General features: G+C 35.5%; 1 long non-coding RNA gene across 1 annotated transcript; it reads left to right on the top strand.

Annotated features, from left to right (window-relative positions):
• Nucleotides 1-2,755: 2,755 nt before the first annotated feature.
• On the top strand, nt 2,756-5,871 carry LOC146886415 (uncharacterized). Its single transcript, XR_014994976.1, has 2 exons — nt 2,756-4,193; nt 5,505-5,871. It is a non-coding gene; the product is annotated as an uncharacterized LOC146886415 (long non-coding RNA).
• The last annotated feature ends 5,759 nt before the right edge of the window (nt 5,872-11,630 follow it).

Here is an 11,630-nt window from a genome sequence, read left to right on the forward strand (position 1 = left end):
ACTGACATAACTTATAACAAAGTGATGAATATCATCCCTAAAGGGCTCCTCAGCTTGGGCCAATGGCCTGACCCATTTACTTTATCTTTGTTTTAAATAAATACATGTTATTTTAATATTTTATTTTCAGCTTAATAATTGGGCCCCTTTTAAATGCAGCCCACATTTTCATACGACCATTTGCCAACAACCCAAATCACGTCAATTGTGCCAAGAAGCCCAATTTAGAAGTTGTTGCCAATGTTTTCCAGCACGTGTTGAATTTAAGGATTTTTTTGTCAGCTAAACAATGTGTCATGCACACATGCATTTTCAATGTTTGATGTCATTGGGCTTAGGCCCAATCTACAACCATAAGAATTGGGGAGCTTCTCCCCGCACCTCCAATAATTTCTCTTGTACCTCCAAAAAGGTTCTTAATTCTTGTTTTGCCCTCATAGTAAAAAGTAAATATTAACGAGTAAATTTTCTTTCTCTTATATTTATTACAGAAGCCTACCTCTTTCACCCCCAATATTTTGTAAACTACGAAAGTGGACTTCCATAAATTCAATTTTTCTTTGAAACTGGTCAATACAGATGTCGACATCTGGTTTGCACATATGAGTTCTGAATGTTGACATCCGGTTTGCACATATGAGTTACAGATGTCGACATCCGGTTCGTTAGCTTTGAGTGTTGGGGATTACGGATGTTAGGTGATATGTTACGGATGCCAACATCTGGTTTATGCTTTTGAGTTGCGAATGTCGACATCCACTTTCCTTTTGTCCAACTGCTTTTCATATGTTTTTTGAAATGCTCTATTACCGATGTCCACATCCGTTTGAGACAATTGTATTGCGGATGTGGACATCCGGTTATGGTCACTGGTTGAGATTTTATTCCTATGCCAACATGCTGCATTCGATTAAATTAATTTCCTACAAAGGTAAGACATATAAAATTATGCAATTATAAAAAAATTTGAAAAGTATTAAAAAACTAACATGTGCACTTTCGGTTTCTTTTTATTTGTAAGAGATGTTTTTTCATTTAAATTTTGTGAAAGTTTAATATTTAATTAACATTTTTTATATATATTTTCTATTTTTTTATTATGTTTTTAACATAATGATTTATTAATTATTATAATTATTTAATAAGTGTGTTAAAAAAATAAAAAAACCAAATTTTTGAAAAACTTATCGGATGTGGACATTTGAGTTTTGCTTGAACACATGTGAACCGAATGTCGATATCCGTAACCCAATATCCTCTTAGGGATGTCGACATCCGTAATGGTGTGCATCCAAAAGTTGAAATCCGTAATGGTGGACATCCGTAATGGTACACACACGGATGTGGACATTCGTTTTATAATGAAACAATTCCCATTATTGAACAATTTGAGAAATAAAGACATCCCATCCCTGTGATCCTCATGCACTGTCTATTTCATAAAATATATTTTTTCCCTATTTTTACGAATTTATAATTAAGTATTTAAAATCTATACACTTTTTAAAAGTGCTTGAACAAAAAGAATCAAATAATATTTACAAGAGGTTTTGACTAAAATATATTATCATTCAATACAAAGATCATATTTTAATTTACAAATTAATTTTATAATAATTAACCTTTAAATTCACATTAAAAAATATTTATCTAGTTGACTACCAGAGTTTTTCAAACTAACCATAAACGAAAATTAATTTTTGTACAAAACATGATTAGACACATGTGGACAATTTGTTAAGAATTTATAACTCAATAATTACAAAACTAAACATGGACAAAAGAAAAAAGAAAGAAAAAGAAAAGAAAAAAAAACACTTTGATTAGGCCTGGCCTCACTCCAATACAATACAAACGCGTATCTTGATTTTCTCCTTCACTTTCTTTGCGCATTTCATAGTTATAGTAGATACCAGAGACTTCTTTCCAGAGATTAAGGTTTTCTTTTTTTCTCACACTTCTTTATCATGAACGTTAACAACCAACTCTTTCTTCTTCTCACCCTTTCTTCCACATCCGTAATAGAAAATTTCGGTGCATGAAAACTCAAAAAGAAGAAGGAACCGGATGTCGACATCCACATTGCAATTGTCTGAACCAAATATCGACATTCGTAACAATTCTATTATCTAGCCACATCCGTAATGACAACTAAAAAAATGTGCACCGGATGTCGACATCTGTAATGCACTTGTCTGAACTGGATGTCGACATTCGTAATAACCCAATAAACCAACCACATCCGTAATAAAACACAAAAAAATATGAATTGGATGTCGATATCCGCAATGCAATTGTCTGAACCAGATGTCGATATCCGTAATTGTACAAAACCAAAATTAAACATGTGCACCGGATGTCGACATCCGTAATTCAATTTCCTGAACCGGATATCGACATCCGTAATGATATTTTTTTGGAAAAAAAAAGTCCTAATGAAGTCCATTTCCGCTATTTCAAATAACATATTCAAAGTAGCGTCTCATTTTACAAATTTAAATATGCATTGTACAGATAAAACATATAAATCATTAAGGAGGCTCCGACTAGTGTGACTACTGCAATGCCAATTAATCTAACAAAGAGAAGAGAGAAAATGAAAATGAGGGATGTGAGAGAGAAAAGGAGTTGGTGATGCACAAAAGGGGACAAGTTCAAAATTGGGGGGTGCATGGGCTACTGTATTAAATACAGGGGACAAAAAAAATTACTTTTTAATTTTTTTACTATGAAGGACAAAGCATGAATTAAATAAGCATTTGGGGGTATATGAGAATTCATTTGGGGTGCAGGGAGAAGCCCCCTAAGCATTACGGGTCCAACAGAGTCTCCAACCAAGTGTGAGATTGAGGGCCATTTGCGAACTAGGAAGCCAACACTTTCATCACATGTGATCACCTCTACTAGGCTTTTGTCCAATCATGCATTCCAGCCTTTAGCACCATTAGGGTTTACCACAAAAGAAAGCTTTCTTTTTCCCCTCACCTTCACGCGTTCCTTCTCATAACGCCAACTGTTAGGATTTGTGATATCACGAGTGCCAACCCTAATACTTAGGGTTAACTCGCATCTTTGCCATTAGGTTTTGTTGTTAGATGGTGTTCCCCTTCCTTTCTCCCGTCAAATCTTTCACAATTTTGTTCTTCTTACTATAAAAGACGAGCCATCGATTGTAATCCTAGCTTGGATGAATGAGAGTGGTTTGTTTTCCCCCTTTCATCTTAGCTCAACCAAAAACCCTAGATTAGGTTTTTAACCTCGCCGAGTTGCCTAAACTAGTGAGAAACGAGAGTTCCCCATTCGAACAAGAGAGATCCGAACGCTAATCATAATTTTTGAGTCTTCCGCTGCATTTCCCTGATATTTTGTGAAGATTAATCAGTAGAACACTGATTGGGGAGTACTTCCGGTGAATCCCGTGACGAAGCGACTTCATCATGTGGTAATCAGAGCTCAGGTTTCGAGCTTGGAGCGTGAAGGTCTTCAGAGATAAGTTTCTTCACTTATCTTTGTTTTGTCTTTCTTCATATGTTTGTTTCAGTCTTGTTCTCGATTCCTTTATGTTCTTCTGATTTTCGGAGTTTTTCTTTACTTCTTTGTTTGAATCAGTGCTATGGTGTTTTTATTGTTGAAATTGATTTACGCTTTCTTGTTCTAATTTTTTCTTGAATCAATATTGTTGATGCATTGTCTTAAGTTTCTACTCTACCTCTCCAATGCATGTTAGTAGGTTTATTTCATTTTTTTACCTAGCTTTAATATTGTAAAATCCTCATTTTTTCTTAGGTTTTGTGTAGTCTTTTTATATGTCCATAGTTTCATAGAATTTTATGTGTTGATATATGTGTCTGAATCATTCGTGTTGACTATGTCTAGTTTCCTATGTTTGTGGAGTTCACATATTACTACTAGCTCATTAGCAATTTTCTTACAGTTCATAATTACCATTGTTTCCTATTTAATTATGCTAAAATTACTATTGTTTGCTTTATTCTATTTTTGAAATCAATTTGTTGTCCAAATGCATTTGTGCTCCATTGTTTCGTATCTTCATGTTAATGATCGAGGTGTATATGATTGGCCAAGGATTGTTGCTGACTGAAGCACTTCATGCGCATTCCATCATAGTGTAATCTAAATTCATATCAGAATCTATGTGTGGAAATGCAAGTTTGGTCATGTGAAGGCATAGGGTATGTTAGCGCCTTGTTCTTGAGTAGTTTGTTTTCATTGACTGAGTCATATCTCGTGATTGAACACTAACTTTTGGTGCTTTTGCTCGACCATGTCATTTTCTTTGGATTCAATAGTTTGATATGTTTGTTCAAGGATGTGTATTGTTGATCAATTTTGGACCAATACATTTCTATAGTCTTATTCGTCATTCAGGTTTTCCTTGGCTATTGTGTTTGATTGCTGAGTTCTCTAACTAGATTCATATCCAACTATTTGAAGTAAAATCATGTGATCTTTATTGATATTGGAAACTGCATTTGCTTTACTTGTGTGTCTACTTAATCACATTTTATTGATCTGTGATTAGTCTAGACTGTGCATCTTATCATATATCTATAACTTCATTCTTGCCTTGATTGTGTTGGCAAATTTCTTTGTTTGGTTGACATCTGTGTGCACTGACTGTGGGCTTATTTGTGAGTTTTGCAGCTTGATTGTTCTTTTGTGCAGTAACCACTCTGTTGTGAACTGATTCTTGTAGTTTATGACTAATTTGGCCAGCATCAATGCTTCAAAATCTTATGCATCTTTCTGTGTTATTACATTGTTGAATTTTTTTAGTGCAGTTGTGTCATCTATTTGAATCACCAATTCAGTTTTGATTATGTGAAACTATTTTGTTGTTCGAGTATGGTACTGCCAAGATCTGTTTCTTTGTTTGCCTTCTAAATTTTTTTTTAGTTGAGTCATTTTCTTTGAACATGACCATGCTTCTTGCTAACTGAATGAAATTGAACTTGAACTTTGAGTTATGAATTGTAGCAAGATAATTTCAAAATAAAAATGAGTGATTTGTATGGCCTTGTGATCAGATACAAATAGAAAGAAAAAAAATTTGGAAAAGAAAAATTTGATGGCCTGTTAAGTAAAAAAAAAGAAAAAAAAATGACAGTGCATTTCACAACTCCAATAAACATTCTTGATGCTTTATTCACTTGCTAAATATGCTTGTGTGGGAGCTTCATTCAGTTTTGACTATTTTAATTTTTATTCCAGCTACAACCATTTTGTCATGTATGATTCAACTTGTTTTGTGTCTTCTTGATTTTAGTTTTGATTGATCTTATTCTAGACACATTCATTAGGTTCTCTTTTATGTGCTATCCTTTGTTGCTTTGCCTTTTTCTTGCTTGTCCTTCTTACTTATTCAATTGAGTTTGTCCATTTGACCTTTTCTTGTTTTATGATTTTTGTACTCTCAAGTGGTAATTTGAGATCTTTTTGGTTTCAATTTACTTTGGACACTCACTGATTTGGCAACCTTGTAGGTGATACCTATCTTAAAGGTGCAACTATGGTGAGAAAAATAATTGAGTGGCTACCGAGAGGAGTTTTGATGCGCGAGCTGAGATTGCAATTGCAAGAAACACTAGAGGGAGAGATCTAAATGTGGTTGGACAAAGAGAAATACATTGATACAACAATGAGATCTAAATTTTGTTTTTGTTTGGATATCACGTCATTTTGTTTGTAATCTTCTTTTTAGTTTTCCTTTCATTTGCTTTGGAATGGGAAAATGCATTAATGCAATTCCATTCCTTGGTTGTTTGTTATAGTTTTAATTGTGTAATGTGAGGACCAAGGGGTTCCAAGTGCCACTTGATTCTTTACCTAAAAAAAAATTCTTCTAGTTTATGTTTTCCTGTTTTTTATGTTTTCTTGTTCTTTATGTTTTCCATGTCCAGGTTTTGTGCTTGTGATATGCATGTTGAATTTATGTTTTACGTCTCTGTTATATATAGGTGTAAAAATTTTCAACACTTAGATGACCTTTCTTTGGTCATAGGTTTTTCACACACTTAAACTTTGTTTTGAAATTTTCATTATGAAGTTTTTGTGAAAGTATACTATGGAATCTGGCTAGGAAAGGCCTGGTTTCTAAGCTTGTCCAAGTGACTCATTACATCTTAGACATAGTAAATACTACATTCTTACTTTGTGCATTTCTAGTTTTGTAGGACATGCAAGAGAGTGGTGGGAATATAGGCAGTCTAGAGGGGAAAGAGGAAGAAAATCTCCCATTCAAAATAGGAGTGAGTTGAGAGCATGCATGAGAAAAACTTTCATTCCACCTTCCTTCGATTTAGATCATGAGATAGAGAAAAAGAAAATTGAGATAGCAAGAAGGAAGGAGGAGAAACTCACAATACTCTTAAGAGAGATTAGGGAGTTGGAAGAAAAAGAAAGTATAAGAATTCAGAGAAGAGAGCAAAAAGAAAGAGAGAAATTTAAGCAAGAATTGATAGAAGAAGAAGAGCGAAAGATGGAAAGGCTGAGAGAAAAAGAGGAACAATTGAGAAAATAGAAGGAGGAAAAAGAGAGAAAAGAATGTGAAGAAAAAAAGGATGTAGAGTTTAAAAGAAAAAAGGAAGAGATTGAGAGAAAAGAAAGAAAAGAAATAATGCTTAGGGAATTAAAGATACAACATCCTACTCCTTGCATAGACTTCAAGGGAGTAATCCCATCTTTCAACTTTTCCTTAATTGTCATTAATACTTTTGTCTTAGTTCTCCCTAAAACTGTTTTTACACCTTCACCATTCATTTCATATTGTTCAAAAGATTTCCCAAAACAAACCCTTGACTTAGAATTACCTTTTAAATCTCAATTAAGTCAAAGTGGAAAGCAGTACTTTTATGAAGTGGGCCGAGTGCATGATACTTCAACAATAGAAACTCGTCTTCACTTGTTGGAATTAAACACAATCTGCATTGTTTTTAAAATTATAATGAAAATTTATTTTATGACTATTGTAGACGTCAATTTGATCTTGGAGCAACCAACACCAGTGCAGTAAGGGCTTTTTGCCCCGGTTATTTTCCTCATTTTGCCTCGGGTCTGGAACCGAGGCATATTGGGTCGAGGCCAAAAGGTACCCCCTTTTGGCCTCGGTTGTTACCCGAGGCCATATACCCCCTTTTATGCCTCGGTTGTTAACCAACCGGTGCCATATACCCCGCTTTTTTGCCTCGGGTCAGCTAGGACCGAAGCCATAGGTTAAAAATATATTTTTTTAATTAAAATTTTTGCAGACTCTTTGGCCTCCGTTATGGTTAGAACTGAGGCCATATACCCCCTTTTTGCTTCAGTCTAGGTAACAACCGAGGCCTATTCTATTGCTTTTTTTTAAATAAATTTTTTGTTTTATTGTGATTCCCACATTTAAACTTGCATATTTTTTTCATAGAGCAGCACAAACCAGAACAAAATATTTTCTCAAACATCCACAATCCAAAAACATTTAAAAGATAATTGAAATATACACAATCCAAATACATATATCCTAATCAATATTGTTGTACATTTGAATTATGAATTTTGCACATGCTATCCTACCAAAATTTATGGACTTCGCGGGAATTGGCAAAGGACTCTTGAATGTCTACAAAATAAGACATTAAGTTAAGTTAGTATATAGAAAGACAACTTTATTATACCAAAATTTAGAATATTGCAAAGTAATTGTTTTAATTAAAAATTATATTACCGTTTTCCAATTAGTTGTAATACCTACACACACAATTGTTGTCATCCATTGCATTATATAGTAACCGCACTCATATGAGCCGGTTTGTCTATTACACTACATTATATCAACAACATTAAAATCAATTAATGAAGAAAATCAAATCAAACAATTATAAATATATGGATAGAAATATCAAACCTGGAGGGAACACCATGCAAGACATTTTGCCTTAGTCGTTGATCTCCCTAACAACATGTTATGTCCAATAATTGAACTATGATAAAGAGAATAAGTTAGGATACTTTTATATAACATGTCATTTTCATAAGATTGAGATTAGGTTTCTTACCAATCTATCACTTGTCTAAGATGGTTGGGGGGAGGGCGGTGTAAAGAGCAAAACCACACAACAAGGTTCTCCCTTAGGGAAACCACAAGTAATTGCCAATGACGTCTGAGAAGAAAATAAATTCATTGTTATGCATTAAAATGATAGATTATATTCATAAGTTAACAAAAATGACTTACCCAGCAACATAAGGGACAAAATAAATTTCTTTTCCGCGTTAAAAGCATCCAGTCACATATGATTGGATGTCATCAAACTTGTTGCCTTCATGAGTGAGTTGGGGGTCTACACACCATATACATCATTCAGTCCCATAGTTTCAGTGACACCAGACAAATACCTAAACATAAAATTGATTTGATATAAGTAAATAGATAAATATATCATATAACTATATATAATGACTGAAAGACTTACATCATCCATAATTGAATAATGGTAATATTCAGTTCCTCTTGTCCCCGTGCAAGCTCCAAGACATCTTGGGAATGCAAGTAAAGTGGGATGTCAAGATCTCTCCCAAAAATGTTAGCATCCCAAGCAACCTGCATCGGCTTATCAGCTATGATTTCTGCAAGTTAGAGCAATGCACCAAGAGGATCGTCCAAAGAGAGAAGAATCTTCTTTGATTGAGGTTTTTCCTATATTGATGCAATTTCAGTTAAAATGTAAGACCCAGGAAATTCATACAATTAATAATTAATAAAGTACAAGTAATTGTGGGTTGAGAATAACCTAAGAGAATTTCTTGACAAGTCTTATATAAGAAATAGTACTAGCTCAAGTGGTTGATAGTACTTAGTTTTGTTGAGAGGACTTGGGTTCGAGTCTTGATGTGCCATTAGTGTGATTGTGTTTTATTTTACCAATATATTATGAGTGCGGAAGTATGGTTTAAGGTTGTATGTATGTGTGAATTAACATGAATTATGTGATAGTTTGTTGGTGTGCATGTGTTTGATGGGTAGGAAGGATGTGGGTTCGAATCTTGGCTAGAGTGAATATTATCCTTATGTTTTACTATTTTGCTAAGTGGTTAAATGATCTAGAAACTGTAGAAATTCTCTGGAAATCAGAAACCTAGCAATTAGGTGTAGAGGTTGAAAGTGAACATTCTTCTCCCCCCTCCCCTAAAAGTTCTTCCTCCCACACTTCTTCCCAATCTTCAAGTGAGGATGAAATCAAACCTAATGAAAGATAATGTGGCTAGCACAAGGGTTGTGGACAAGCTTGGCTTGAAAACCATCCCTCATGCCAAGTCCTATAAGCTTTCTTGGCTTAGTGAGGCAGGTGAAATCAAAGCGGACAAACAAGTCCTTATTAACTTCTCCATTGGAAACTACAAAGATGAGGTATTATGTGACTTAGTGCCCATGGAAGCAACTCACATTTTATTAGGAAGGCCATGGCAATTTGATAGAAAAGCTTTTCATGATGGTCATGCTAACAAGTTTACCTTTAGCTTCCAAGGCAAAAAGATCACATTACTACCTCTTTCACCAAGAGAAGTCAATGAGGACCAATTGCAAATGATTAAGAAAAGAAAAGTTGAGAAGGCGCAAAAGAAGGCGCAAGGGCATGAGTCCAAGAAGAGCATGATCACCCTCAAGGGGGTGAAGAAGGTAATGCTTGCCCAAAAACCCATCTTCCTAGCTTATCCTAGTGAATCTTCCCCCTCCTTCCAAAACCCTCACTCTAGATGTCCCTTAGACTTGTCATTAGTCTTAGATGAGTTCAAAGATGTTTTTCAAGAACCTCCAAAGGGTCTCCCACCCCTAAGAGGTATAGAACACCAAATTGATTTCATACAAGGCTCATCTTTGCCTAATAGGCCAGCCTATAGGATTAGTCCCGAGGAGGCTAAAGAAATTCAAAAACAAGTGAATGAGTTGTTAGAAAAGGGGTGGGTGCAACATAGCATGAGTCCTTGTGCAATGCCCGTGATCCTAGTCCCCAAAAAGGATGGAACATGGAGAATGTGCATAGATTGTAGGGCTATCAACAACATAACCATCAAGTATAGGCATCCCATTCCTAGGTTAGATGATTTGATTGATGAGTTACATGGTGCAACCATATTTTCCAAAATAGACTTGAAGAGTGGGTACAATCAAATTAGAATCAAAGAAGGTGATGAATGGAAAACCTCTTTCAAGACTAAGTTTGGATTATATGAGTGGTTAGTCATGCCTTTTGGCTTGACCAATGCACCTAGTACATTCATGAGACTCATGCACCATGTTCTTAGAGAGTTCTTAGGAAAGTTTGTTGTGGTATACTTTGATGACATTCTCATTTATAGTATGTCTCAAGATGACCACTTGCATCATTTAAGGAGTGTGTTAGAAACCTTAAGGAAGACATCCTTGTATGCTAACATGGAGAAATGTGTGTTTGGGATGGATCATGTGATCTTCCCAGGTTTCAAAATAAATCAACATGGGGTCCATGTGGACCAAGAAAAAGTGATGGCCATCAAGGATTGGCCTCCCCCAAAGAATGTAAGTGAGCTTAGGTCTTTCCATGGGTTGGCTAGTTTCTATAGGAGGTTTGTGCCAAACTTTAGCACCATAGCCGCCCCTCTCAATGAATTGGTCAAGAAAGGTGTAGCCTATAAGTGGGGCAAAGATCAAGAAAAGGCTTTTGAAACTTTAAAACAAAAATTGATCAATGCACCACTCTTAGCCCTCCCTAACTTCTCCAAAACTTTTGAAATTGAGTGTGATGCATCCAATGTAGGCATTGGGGCCGTGCTTCTCCAAGAAGGGCACCCTATAGCTTATTTTACTGAGAAACTCAAGGGGAGTCACATCAACTACTCCACCTATGACAAAAAGCTTTATGATCTTGTGAGAACTTTGTAAACTTGGCAACACTATCTTCTTTCAAAGGAGTTTGTGATACATAGTGATCATGAGTCACTCAAACTTTTAAAAAGCCAAGGCAAGTTAAACAAGAGACATGTTAGGTGGGTAGAGTTCTTAGAACAATTCCCATATGTGATCAAGAAGGCAATCCCTCCTTTCCATTCTTGAAACTAAATTTCTTAGTTTTGATCATATTAAGGAATTGTATCCAAAGGATGTTGATTTCTCCCCCATTCTTAGTGAGTGCCACCAAGGGGCTTACAAAGACTTTTACCTTCTCAATCAATATCTTTTCAAAGGTAAGAGACTTTGCATTCCCCAAGGTTCCTTAGGAGCCTCACTCATTAGGGAGGCACATGAGGGAGGATTAATGGGGCATTTTGGGCCAAACAAGACTTTGGAAGTATTGAAAGAACACTTCTATTGGCCTCACATGAGGAAGCATGTAAATAGGCATTGCAAAGGTTGCATAGCATGCATGAAAGCCAAGTCTAGAGTCCAACCCCATGGTCTTTACACCCCCTTGCCTATCCCTTCCAAGCCTTGGGTTGACATTTCTATGGACTTTGTCTTAGGCCTCCCAAGGACCAGAAAAGGTAGGGATTCCATTTTTGTAGTGGTGGATAGGTTCTTTAATATGGCCCATTTCATTCCTTGCCATAAGATTGATGATGCAACTTATAATAGAGGTCGTACCCCACCAAATTAA

This window comes from Vigna unguiculata, chromosome 5 (assembly GCF_037176805.1).
Source record: "Vigna unguiculata cultivar grain cowpea cultivar isolate G323 ecotype 2 chromosome 5, ASM3717680v1, whole genome shotgun sequence".
NCBI classification, from domain to species: Eukaryota; Viridiplantae; Streptophyta; class Magnoliopsida; order Fabales; family Fabaceae; genus Vigna; species Vigna unguiculata.